The following is a 12,409-nucleotide window of genomic DNA, read 5'->3' as shown; positions in this document are numbered from 1 at the left end:
GCTCTTGTCTGCACAGAAAAAATAGATATTATTGCACTTACCGAAACGTGGATGAATGTAGAAAATAGAGAACTATTAGCTGAATATCAAATAAATGGATTTAAACTATTTCACACAGATAGATATATTAGACGAGGAGGGGGAGTAGCTATATATGTTAGGGACAATTTGAAATGTAGTCTCAAAGAAGGAATCAAAACTGAGCCACACACAGAAACTATTTGGATAGAATTAAACGAAAAAGCGAATAATATTATAATAGGAATTATATATAGGCCACCAAATTTAGACAGAATGGAAGCAAAGCATCTATGGGATGAAATATCTAGAGCATCTAGATCTAACAGTATATATGTCATGGGTGACTTTAACTTTAGTGGAATAAACTGGTTGAATAAAACAGGGAATAGTGAAGCAGAAGATTTTCTAGAATTAATTGACGATTGCTTTCTTACGCAACACATTAATGAACCAACGCGGGAAAATAATATTTTAGATTTAGTGTTAACTAACAGGGAAACACAAATTAATGACATCGAAATAGGGAGTGAGTTAGGGAACAGTGATCACAAAGAAATCAGGTTTATCATAGAATGGAATAGACCTGTAGAAGAAAATTCTGTTAAAGTGCCAGATTTTCGAAAAGCTGATTTTAATATCCTAAGAAATTTTTTGGGTCAAATAGATTGGAAAGTCTTGGGTATGGGGTGTGGGTCGGTCTTGGAGCGAGACATGAACCCAGCGATAGGTGACGTAAAAGGGGATTTCGATGTAGATTTAATATATAACTTATTTAAGAATATTCTAAACAAAGCACAGGAACATAGTATACCATACAAATTGAATAGATCGAATACTAATGACCCAAAGTGGATAACAAATAATTTGAAGAACCTTATAGGTAAAAAGAGAGCTTGGTGCAAAAGGATTAAGAATGGGGAAGTCAGTTTAGAACAGGAATTCATACAACTGGTTAGAAATGTTAAAAAAGAGATTAGGAAAGCAAAAAGAAACTATGAAGTTCGCATAGCAGAGCAAGCAAAGTCAAATCCTACAGGGTTTTTTCAGTTATATCGAACTAAGACTAGGGAGAGGATTGGTCCATTAAAAACTGAGACAGGTCAAATAACGGATAATGACAAGGAGATGAGTAGTATTTTTAACAAATATTTTATATCTGTATTTACTAAAGAAGAACTTAACAATATGCCTTCAGCCGAACAAGTCTATGTGGGTGGGGATGAGGACAGGTTGACTAGTTTAGCAGTTACCAGGGAGGATGTAATTAAACAATTAGAAAAACTAAAACCAAACAAATCCCCAGGGCCGGATGAAGTGTTTCCCAGGGTGCTTAAAGAATGCAAAGAGGAGCTTTCCGAGCCACTGTCTACCATATTTAATAAATCAATAGAGTCAGGCAGAGTGCCAGAGTCATGGAAGGTAGCTAATGTGGTACCAATTTTTAAGAAAGGAGATAGATCACTTGCGTCAAACTATCGGCCAATTAGCCTAACGTCTATTGTGGGAAAGTTACTTGAATCAATAATTGCAAATACAATTCGTCTTCATCTTGAAAAACATAAATTAATAAATGAGTCGCAACATGGTTTTACAAATGGCCGTTCATGTTTAACAAATTTGCTAACTTTTTATTCCAGCATAGTTGAGGCAGTTGATAGTGGTAAGGATTGTGATGTTGTGTACCTTGACTTTAGCAAAGCTTTTGATACAGTGCCACATGAAAGACTAATTAAAAAAATAGCTCAAGGTATTGGGGGTGCTATATTAAGTTGGATTAGAGCATGGCTATTCCAAAGGAAACAAAGAGTTAGTATAAATGGGGTTAAGTCAGAGTGGGATAATGTTGTTAGTGGAGTACCTCAGGGCTCTGTCCTGGGACCTCTGTTGTTTATAATATATATAAATGATTTAGATTCAGGTTTGAGTAGCAACATTTGCAAATTTGCAGATGATACAAAAATCGGTAGGGAAATTAACACGAAAGAAGACTCGCTGTCACTGGCGAGTCTTCTTAGAAAGAACTTAGAAAAGACTTCTTAGAAAAGACTGGCAGATGCAGTTTAATGATAATAAATGTAAAGTTTTGAGGCTAGGTAATGATAGAGTTACAAGATACGAGCTAGATGGTGTTGAGATTGCGAAGTCGGATTGCGAAAGGGATCTGGGAGTTATGATTAATAAGAATTTAAAACAAAAGGATCAATGCATGAATGTTCGTAATAAGGCGAATAGGACACTGGGATTTATTAATCGAAGCGTTAGTAACAAGACACCTGGTGTGGTTCTTAAGCTATATCTTGCTCTGGTTAGGCCCCATTTAGATTATGCAGTTCAGTTTTGGTCGCCGTACTATAGAATGATATAAATACTTGGATATAGAATTATATTGAACGTGTCCAGCGTAGGATGACTAAGTTAATTTCCCAAATTAGAAATTTTTCATATGAAGAAAGATTAACAAAGCTTAAGTTGCATTCACTAGAAAGGCGAAGAGTTAGGGGTGACATGATAGAGGTTAACAAGTGGATGAATGGATATAACAAAGGGGATATTAATAGGGTATTAAAATTATCAACTCAAGACAGAACACGAAACAATGGGTATAAATTGGATAAGTTTAGATTTAGGAAAGACTTGGGTAAATACTGGTTCAGTAACAGGGTTGTTGATTTGTGGAACCAATTACCGTAACGTGGTGGAGATAGGGTCCCTCGATTGTTTCAAGCGCGGGTTGGACATGTATATGAGTGGGATTGGGTGATTATAGATAGGAGCTGCCTCGTATGGGCCAATAGGCCTTCTGCAGTTACCTTTGTTCTTATGTTCTTATGTTCTTACATCAATATATCATATAAGCTTGGCAAGACAATCTTTCCCTATCACCTCATTGTGATTTATGTAGTAACAAATCTCTAACTCAACGGTATGCATGTATTCGCTCAACTTTTATTGGTGTTTTATGAGTTATAAATATTAACTACTCAATCTTTCAGGATCCCTTCCATTATACAGTATCAAACAATCTATGTAATATTTTCCTCATGTCTACTTCATCCAGCACTTACGCATCAAGCAGACTTTAATATCTCTCCGCATCTTTGTGTTTATGACTTATAAATGTTATCAAATTAATTGATCTATATATTCCGGTGTTTATTTCTGTATATAAATCAGTGTTTATACTCCCTGGCATGTGCGGGTTTTGTATTAGTCGGTCTATTGCTGTATGTGAAGGCCGCGAGAGATGAGCCAGAGAGTGTGTTGCTATGGCGGTGTGTCCACTCACAGGATGAGTGGCGCTGCCCAATACTGTCACTATGGCGGTGTGTCCACTCACAGGATGAGTGGCGCTGCCCAATACTGTCACTATGGCGGTGTGTCCACTCACAGGATGAGTGGCGCTGCCCAATACTGTCACTATGGCGGTGTGTCCACTCACAGGATGAATGGCGCTGCCCAATACTGTCACTATGGCGGTGTGTCCACTCACAGGATGAGTGGCGCTGCCCAATACTGTCACTATGGCGGTGTGTCCACTCACAGGATGAGTGGCGCTGCCCAATACTGTCACTATGGCGGTGTGTCCACTCACAGGATGAGTGGCGCTGCCCAATACTGTCACTATGGCGGTGTGTCCACTCACAGGATGAGTGGCGCTGCCCAATACTGTCACTATGGCGGTGTGTCCACTCACAGGATGAGTGGCGCTGCCCAATACTGTCACTATGGCGGTGTGTCCACTCACAGGATGAGTGACGCTGCCCAATACTGTCACTATGGCGGTGTGTCCACTCACAGGATGAGTGGCGCTGCCCATACTGTCACTATGGCGGTGTGTCCACTCACAGGATGAGTGGCGCTGCCCAATACTGTCACTATGGCGGTGTGTCCACTCACAGGATGAGTGGCGCTGCCCAATACTGTCACTATGGCGGTGTGTTCACTCACAGGATGAGTGGCGCTGCCCAATACTGTCACTATGGCGGTGTGTCCACTCACAGGATGAGTGCGCTGCCCAATACTGTCACTATGGCGGTGTGTCCACTCACAGGATGAGTGTCGCTGCCCAATACTGTCACTATGGCGTGTGTCCACTCACAGGATGAGTGGTGCTGCCCAATACTGTCACTATGGCGGTGTGTCCACTCACAGGATGAGTGACGCTGCCCAATACTGTCACTATGGCGGTGTGTTCACTCACAGGATGGGTGGCGCTGCCCAATACTGTCACTATGGCGGTGTGTCCACTCACAGGATGGGTGACGCTGCCCAATACTGTCACTATGGCGGTGTGTCCACTCACAGGATGAGTGGCGCTGCCCAATACTGTCACTATGGCGGTGTGTCCACTCACAGGATGAGTGGCGCTGCCCAATACTGTCACTATGGCGGTGTGTCCACTCACAGGATGAGTGGCGCTGCCCAATACTGTCACTATGGCGGTGTGTCCACTCACAGGATGAGTGGCGCTGCCCAATACTGTCACTATGGCGGTGTGTCCACTCAAAGGATGAGTGGCGCTGCCCAATACTGTCACTATGGCGGTGTGTCCACTCACAGGATGAGTGCCGCTGCCCAATAAACTCGCCCCTCCAGGCAAAATTAAAAATTAAAAATAGTGTGCGTGGTTGTGTGAGAGAAGCGTGAGAGTGGGTGAGCCTGCACGGGTGAGTACGGATGAGCCGTGAGCAGGTGAGCCCTTCATCTATGTGTAATTACCTAACTTTACTTTCCTAACTAAGTTACACCTTTACTTTTATCAAAAAGTCTTTCAAACTCAACATTATTAAGATAACTTTTTACCAAGTCAAACGTGTTCTTGCTTTGACCAAACTGTAATACACGTTTACCATGAGAATATAAATAGAGAACTTATATAATTTTCTCACACATTGTAGTGTGTGTCCACTCGTGACGTCGTCTAGTCCACTACTGACAGATAAGCCCCTCCCCCCTTCCCGCCCTGGTCTAGCCCTGATTATCCGAGTTATGGAAATTGGTCATTAAGGCCATATGTTATGCCAACACTGCGATTTTCAAGATATATAACAATGCTTTTCTTCTTACCAACTAATTATTCATTACTAACTTTTCTTAACAAACTACGCTCTATGCAGAATCGATTTTACTAAACAATCTTTGCTTAGCAATTATTAACTAAAATGACCATTCAAAAACGGTCAAAGGAGTCATTTTCACTTTTCTTAACAATCATTATTTTTCCTGGTGTAAGAAAACTCTTCAAAGGGAATTTTGTCATAATATTTTAAACTAACTTCCTCTATGACTCATCGTTACACTCTAACGTTTCGCTCAATACTAATGAGTTCACTCTTCGAGTCACCAAGGATAATCTATTTCTCAACAGAAATAATCTCATTCATCAAGATTTACACACATACCATCAAGTATACTCTTAGAGTTATCAAGTATACACCCAGAGTCATCAGTTTACCTCAATGACATCACGTCTACACTCATTAACATCAAGTTTACTCTTCATCACCTCAAGGATATTCTCAAGTGATCAATGGTATTCTCAGATCCATCAAGCTTATTCTCTAACGCACCTTAGAACATCAAGGAAGATTTTAAGTCTTCTAAGGATGTTCGTCAATCGTTTTTATTCAACAAGCTTACTTTCAAGTACATCTTCACACATTTAAGGATACGTTCTGTACATCAACCTACTACTATCTTAAGTCATTCTTTCATAGAGCATCTTAATTACAATACACTTCAATAGTCATGGGTAACATTCCTACATCATATTTTAACTAAACTTAGTGTTAAACTTAGCACTAAGTTAACAGCTCTGATATTAATCTCTCACAAAAATCACTATTCTTTAAGTAAGTAGTTCAACATTACATAGCTAACCGGTATTTCTGCTAATTAATTTCTCTGTATCATATTTCACATTATTATTAGCACAAAAATATTACATCACAATCTCATCTACATATGCATTTACATTATCAAGCTAGTATAAACTTATTCAATTCTTTCAACTCTCAAAAAACACGCTTGCACTCCTACATCAACTTGCAAATACACATGCACTTACAATTATAAGGTCAATCTTTTCGTATCACATCTTAATTATAAATACAACTTCAGTAGTCAAGGGTAACGTTCCTACATCATTTTTTAACTAAGTTAGTAGGTTTAACACAAACTAATCTCATTATGTAGTCACAATAAACTCTAGGTATTATTTCAAACTATCATGTACAACTTTCATATCATTTGTATACTTTCTTATTTATGTGTCTTCCATCAAGCAGTAGTTATTCTATGATATATATGTTATTTTTAAGAAAAGCTTTTACCAAAGTCATATTTTGCAAAGTAACATGTTAAACAACATATTTCCATAACTTTATATCACATCTCCGACCAAAACTTTCTGGCAACTTGATACAAACAAACAAAGACCAGAATGTTGTCAGTGTTCTACTATATCTCACTCCTCTGTTCATAATAACTCTTTCACACAACACGATTATTTAAGTAATTAGTTCACCTTTTTGTAACAAACTTGTATTTCAGTTTATTATTTATTTGATAAAATGCATTCTCTCATCCATTTCATCTTGAACAGTTCTCTGATCGACAATTCATTATCCTACATTACCTGACTTACCTGGACCAGCCCTAACCTAATGTAGCTTACCTAACACGAACTTGCGATACACTTGCAGTTATATTTATAATCACGAATTTGCACATACAAACTCCTCTCCTTATATACGAAACACGTAGATACTTACACACGTATAGTTACATTCACAAAACTTATACAATTTAAGCAACTACTTAGTTTAGTCAGTCAAACAGACTTGTACATGCACACATTCACTCAGTTAATTAACTTACTCACTTTCTCTAACTTGCACAAATTCACAAACTTAGTCAAACATGTAAATACCTTTATGTGCTATCATGTACACTCTTCCCAGTTACTTAGCACATCTCTCAACAACACTTAGACACTTTAAGAAACTCTTACACAAATACTAATTTCAGAACATTACGTAAATCTTGTATCCAACTAGTTTATCTATCTTATCTTACCCATTGTATTACTATTCCCCCTGTTTATTTTGCTCCCAATCTCTATTATTCTTGGTAAAGCATTGTTTATGCATTCCACCATTACATAGTCTAATAACCTTATCCTCAACCTACCCCAACCAATCCTAACTTAACGTATCCTTAATCCCATATTTTTTACTTGTACACTGAATGTAAGCAAATAATGATGAAGCAAATAAAGGGAATTGGAGAGTAGTGTATTTAGTGTCAAATGACCAGGAAATATGCGTGGCATTAGACAAGAGGTTAATAAATGTGCTCCGCCAAGAGGGGGAAATCAAAATGCAATTACCTTCGACGTGTAGGTAAGAGGATCTTGATCATATTTACTCAGAAAGCCTCGAGGGACATGTAGTGAGTAAAGGGAACACTGACAACAGATTAGGTCCAGAACCGCCTGGAGGAACCGTCTGACCTTTCGATATGGGAGAACACAGTGTCCTGTTAATGTCCACACACATACACACACACACCAGGGACTCGATTCGAGTCCCTGGTGGGTGTGTATGTCTCTAAAAGTTGTTTTAATTTAAAACTTGCGTGTTCTGGCAAGTTAGGCATAAAGCATGGACACCATGTTCTCCCATATTAACAGGTTCTTGCTGGAAGACGTCAGTGACCTCTCACCTACTCTAGTGGACTTGGGGGACGGAGGTTTGGGGCTTGAAATACCCCGAAATTTCCGTCCCTTTTAAGGCTCTGAGTGTGGTGTAGTGGGTACCTGCCATGCCAGTTGTTGTTGAAGCATCTGTGCTGGCGAGGGTTCGAGTCCCTGGTGGGTGTGTGTGTATAAAAGTTGGTTTATATATATATATATATATATATATATATATATATATATATATATTAATTATATATAATATATATATATATATATATATATATATATATATAATATATTATATATTAGTATATATATTTGGTAGCACTTTCTTGTAGACATATATTATTAAATATGACCGAAAAAGTAAGATTAATAATTCTAACACGAATTTTCTCAATATTTCTTTTCACTGTTGATGGTAATTAAAAAATCAGTTCTCCAAAATTCATTTTTATTTCTAGTCTGACGCGACACTTGAACGCGTTTCGTAATAACTTATTACATTTTCAAAGACTTTGGTTTACACACAACACAACTATAACTTGCAAACACTAAACAGAGTTTAAACAGCTTTGATTTTATACCTGCATTTGGGTGAGGTGATATGTTACAACAGTTTTGGATGAGGTGAAAACAAACTTTCAACGCAAGACAGAACACGAAACAATGGGTATAATATTTTGTAAGTTAAAGGGAAGAATGGAAGTAACTGCAAAGGCCCTATTGGCCCATATTTCTTGATGCTTCTATATTGGTGCGGAGTCTTGAAGTGGATAGAATATAGTTGTGCATTGATTGGCTGTTGATTGCTGGTGTCGACTTCTTAATGTGTAGTGCCTCGCAGATATCAAGCCGCCTGCTATCGCTGTATCTATCAATGATTTCCGTGTTTTTTGTTAAGACTTCTCTGGTGATGGTCTGGTTGTGGGAAGAGATTATATGTTCCTTAATGGAGCCCTGTTGCTTATGCAACGCTAATCGTCTGGAAAGAGATGTTGTTGTCTTGCCTATATACTGAATTCTTTGAGACTTACAGTCCCCAAGTGGGCATTCGAAGGCATAGACGACATTGGTCTCTTTTAAAGCGTTCTGCTTTGTGTCTGGAAAGTTTCTCATGAGTAGGTTGGCCGTTTTCTTGGTTTTATAGTAAATCGTCAATTGTATCTTGTGATTTTTGTCTGTAGGGATAACGTTTCTATTAACAATATCTTTCAGGACACTTTCCTCCGTTTTATGAGCTGTGGAAAAGAAGTTCCTGTAAAATTGTTTAATTGGGGGTACAGGTGTTGTGTTAGTTGTCTCTTCAGAGGTTGCATGGCGTTTCACCTTTCTTCTTATGATGTCTTCAACGAAACCATTGGAGAAGCCGTTGTTGACTAGGACCTGCCTCACCCTACAGAGTTCTTCATCGACTTGCTTCCATCCTGAGCTGTGGCTGAGAGCACGGTCGACATAAGCGTTAACGACACTCCTCTTGTACCTGTCTGGGCAGTCACTGTTGGCATTGAGGCACATTCCTATGTTTGTTTCCTTAGTGTAGACTGCAGTGTGGAAACCTCCGCTCCTTTCCATGACTGTTACATCTAGAAAGGGCAGTTTCCCATCCTTCTCTATCTCGTAAGTGAAACGCAACACAGAATTCTGCTCAAAAGCCTCCTTCAGCTCCTGCAGATGTCTGACATCAGGTACCTGTGTAAAAATGTCCTCAACATACCTGCAGTATATGGCCAGTTTCAAGTTCATGTCGACTAAGACCTTTTGTTCGATGGTACCCATGTAGAAGTTCGTAAACAGGACACCTAGGGGAGAACCCATGGCGACCCCATCCACTTGCTTATACATGTGCCCATCCGGGCTCAAGAAGGGTGTCTCTTTAGTACAAGCTTGGAGTAGTTTCCTTAGAATGTTTTCTGGTATGTCAAGAGGAGTACAGGCCGGATCACGATACACTCTGTCCGCTATCATCCCGATTGTTTCATCCACAGGTACGGTGGTAAACAGTGATTCTAAGTCCAACGAGGCTCTTATCCCTGTGGCCCGTGTTCCCTGCAGTAAGTCAACAAATTCCTTTGGAGACTTCAGGCTGAAGGTGCAAGGGACATAAGGAGACAGCAAGCTGTTGAGTCGCTTCGCCAGTCTGTACGTGGGTGTGGGTATCTGGCTGATGATTGGCCGAAGTGGATTTCCAGGCTTATGTGTCTTGACATTTCCATACGTGTATCCAGTTTATATTCCCCAATAATCTTTGGCAGGTGGAGTCCGGATTTCTTGGCGTTCACAGTTTCGATCAATTTGTTAACCTTTGCTTTCAATTCGGCTGTAGTGTCCTTCGTTACCCTTTGGAATTTAGTTTGGTCAGAGAGAATGAGGTTCATTTTCGCCAGATATTCGTCTTTTTTAAGAATGACGTATATTGGCGACTTGTCACCTCTTCTGACGACTATCTCCTTGTTCTCACGAAGGCTCTTAGCTGCCGCTTTGAGCTCGGGGGACAGTATGGTGCTTCTGTAGGTGCCTCGATTCTTTCCTCCTTCTGCAATAAGTTCTGCTTGTAAGGTGTCTTTGGTGGTTACCTTCTTTTGTGTCTCGAGGTCGAATATGTCGTCCAACAGGATCTCCAACGGGCTGCTTCCGAAACAAGTGCTTCGCTCACGTCCTTTGTTCGAACAGCAATTCTATGAATGCTTCACCCACGTACTTCTAATACAAATAAAAACCAACAGAACCTACACACCTAACCTAATCTACGCCTAACTATACATTGAAATTTGATGTATAATAATATAATTTATATATGAGATCAAATCAATTTATAATGCACAGTGTGTTAAAATTGATGAATGCATCTGGGAGGACGGGCGCTGGTTTAACCAGCCTAGTGTGAGGACTGGCTGTTCTCAGCCCGTTCTCCAAACAAAGACCCAAAAGTGATTCCATCCACCCGCCAAACCCCCTGTTTATGAATGAAAAGCGGTTTACACACGACTCACGATTCTTTTCGTTCGAACACTTCCGGAATATGTGCTTCACTGACGAGTTTTGTTCGAACCACAACGCTATAAATGCTTCACCCACGTAATACGAATACAAATAATTGACAACCTAAATACCTAACCTAACCTATGCCTATATATATATATGCACAATATGCTAATATATTATAATATTAATTTACATTTTAAAAAATCTGTTTTGAATGAACTGCATAAAAAAAATTATGAATGCGTCTGTGGGGTCGACCGCTGGATGTAATGGACTTGAGTCGAGGACGGGTTGAGTGGTTGTATGATAATTAATGTACAGTAGGCGAGTATTGAAATGTATAAAGTTATTTCACAATCCATAATAATATTAATAATAATAATAATATTATAATTATTATTATTATTATTTAAATATACAAAAGTTCTAATAAAGCCACTAACACGCATAGCATTTTGGTCCATAATCCTAATTTTTCCCGGAATACGACTCGCCAAATCGTTAAACACCCAGGTACCCATTCACTGCTGGGTGAACAGAGACATAGAGTTAATACAAGGGGCCAGATTCACGAAGCAGTTACGCAAGTACTTACGAATGTGTACATCTTTCCTCAATCTTTGACGGCTTTGGTTACATTTATTAAACAGTTTACAAGCATGAAAATCCCAATCAACTGTTGTTATTGTTATAAACAGCCTCCTGATGCTTCGGAGCTCATTAACTGTTTAATAATTATAAACAAAGCCTCCAGAGATTGAGAAAAGATGTACAGGTTCGCGTAACTGCTTCGTGAATCTGGCCCCAGGTGGTGGTGGGTGTTTAGTAATGGTGATCACAACCATCTGCAGTTACTACTACAGATGGTGGAGACTCACCCAGGCAGACTCCTGGTCCACACACACACACATACGGGAGCCGGCGGCAGAGCGGACAGCACGCTGTACACATGATCCTGTGGTCCCGGGTTCGATCCCCGACGCCGGCGAGAAACGATGGGCAGACTTTCTTAACCCTATGCTCCTGTTACCTAGCAATAAATAGGTACCTGGGAGTTAGTCAGCTGTCACGGGCTGTCCTGGGGTGTGTGTGGTGTGGAAAAAAAACAATACTTAGTAACAGTTGAGAGGCGGGCCGAAAGAGCAGAGCTCAACCCCCGCAAGCACAACTAGGTGAATACACACACACACACACTCACACACTCACACACTCACACACTCACACACTCACACACTCACACACTCACACTCACACACTCACACACTCACACACAATCCAGACCAATCCTGGAGTATGCGGCACCAGCATGGAGTCCATATCTAGTCAAGCATAAGACTAAAATGGAAAAGGTTCAAAGGTTTGCCACCAGACTAGTACCCGAGCTGAGAGGTATGAGCTACGAGGAGAGACTACGGGAATTAAACCTCACTTCGTTGGAAGACAGAAGAGTTAGAAGGGACATGATCACCACATTCAAGATCCTCAAGGGAATTGACAGGGTTGATAAAGACAGGCTGTTTAACACAAGGGGCACACGCACTAGGGGACACAGGTGGACACTGAGTGCCCAAATGAGCCACAGAGATATTAGAAAGAACTTTTTTAGTGTCAGAGTGGTTGACAAATGGAATGCATTAGGAAGTGATGTGGTGGAGGCTGACTCCATACACAGTTTCAAGTGTAGATATGATAGAGCCCAATAGG

This window comes from Procambarus clarkii, chromosome 60 (assembly GCF_040958095.1).
Source record: "Procambarus clarkii isolate CNS0578487 chromosome 60, FALCON_Pclarkii_2.0, whole genome shotgun sequence".
NCBI classification, from domain to species: domain Eukaryota; kingdom Metazoa; phylum Arthropoda; class Malacostraca; order Decapoda; family Cambaridae; genus Procambarus; species Procambarus clarkii.
This window is presented reverse-complemented; position numbering follows the sequence as displayed.